This window comes from Orycteropus afer, unplaced genomic scaffold, assembly GCF_000298275.1.
Source record: "Orycteropus afer afer isolate SDZICR_OR568_19922 unplaced genomic scaffold, OryAfe1.0 scaffold00174, whole genome shotgun sequence".
NCBI lineage: Eukaryota > Metazoa > Chordata > Mammalia > Tubulidentata > Orycteropodidae > Orycteropus > Orycteropus afer.
In genome coordinates, this window is record NW_006921761.1 from 2984076 (window position 1) to 2984985 (window position 910).

Consider the following 910-nt stretch of genomic DNA (forward strand, 5'->3'; position numbering starts at 1 on the left):
GAGTCGGGTCCGACTCCACGGCACATAACAATAACATAGTTAATCTAAACAACAAAAATACCAGAAAGTTTTGTAAACAAGTATTTAATGTAAAAAGTGAAATTTTATTAGAAACTCTTGTTCTACAGAGATGGATGAGCTTATATTGCTATGCAATCAGCTTAAAAAGCAGCAACTTAAATAACCAACATTATTTCACATGGTGACTGAGGGGCAAGGACGTGGAGGCCTTAGCCAGGTGGTTCTGGCTCTGAGCTGTGCAGATGTTAACAGTAGGGGAAACCCTGCAGGGGAAGAGGGGGTTTATGGGAACTCTCTGTACTTTCTGCAGAATTCTCCTGTACTACACCTAAAACGGATACATTAGAAAAAAGGAAAGGCTGAAAATTCAGGAGCTAACCTTTCATTTCAAGAAGTTACAAAAATAACAGCAAAATAAAATGAAAGCAGATAGTAGGAAGGAAATGAAAATCAGCAGAAATTAATAAAGTAGAAGCAACATATACAATTGAGAAAATGAACGAAGTGTGCTAAAAATAATCTAATAAAACTGATAAACTTCTGGTGAGACTGATAAAGTTTTTTTAAATTCAAAATCAAGAATGAAATGAGAACATAACTGAGGGCTCTAAAGACATTAAAAAGATCACAAGAAGTTATACAAACAATTGTGTGCTAATACCTTTGAAATTGGGTGAAACAGAGAAACTTAGAAATGACACAAGAAGAAACAGAATTGAATAGTCCTATAACCAGGTCACGCAATCTACTTCCATGGTGATACTACCTCGGAAACCCAAAGAGGGGTTGCTGTTAGTCGGATCTGACTTGATGGCAGTGAGTTTGGTTGGTATAACCAGTAAGCTGGAGGAAGAAATGGTGGTCTGCTTCCATGAAGACTGACAGCCTT